Source organism: Lupinus angustifolius, chromosome LG17, assembly GCF_001865875.1.
Source record: "Lupinus angustifolius cultivar Tanjil chromosome LG17, LupAngTanjil_v1.0, whole genome shotgun sequence".
Lineage (NCBI taxonomy): Eukaryota > Viridiplantae > Streptophyta > Magnoliopsida > Fabales > Fabaceae > Lupinus > Lupinus angustifolius.
This window is the reverse complement of record NC_032025.1, coordinates 3,198,505-3,199,008: the sequence shown is the minus strand read 5'-3', so window position 1 is coordinate 3,199,008 and position 504 is coordinate 3,198,505.

Below are 504 nucleotides of genomic sequence, written 5' to 3'. Positions count from 1 at the left end.
TAATCCAAATCCTAATCCTAATCCTAATCCTAATCGTAACCCTAATCCTAATTCTAATCCAAATCCTCATCCTCATCCTCATGCTCATCCTCATCCTCATGCTAATCCTCATCCTCATCCTCAACTACATCCTACTACTAATCCTAATCTCATCCATTATCCAAATCCTAATCCAATTCCTAATCCTCATCCTAACCCAAATCCAAATCCTGATCCTGATCCTAATCCTAATCCTAATCCTAATCCTAATCCTAATCCTAATCCTAATCTTAATCGTCATCCTAACCCAAATCATAATCCTCATCCTCCTCCTCATCGTCGTCCTCATCATCATCCTCATCCTCATCCAAATCGTTATCCTAATCCTAACCCTAAGCCTAATCCTAATCCTAATCCTAACCCTAATCTTAATCCTAATCCTAACCCTAATCCTAAACCTAATCCTCATCCTCATCCACATCCTCATCCTCATCCTTATCCTCATCCTCATCCTCGTCCTCATCC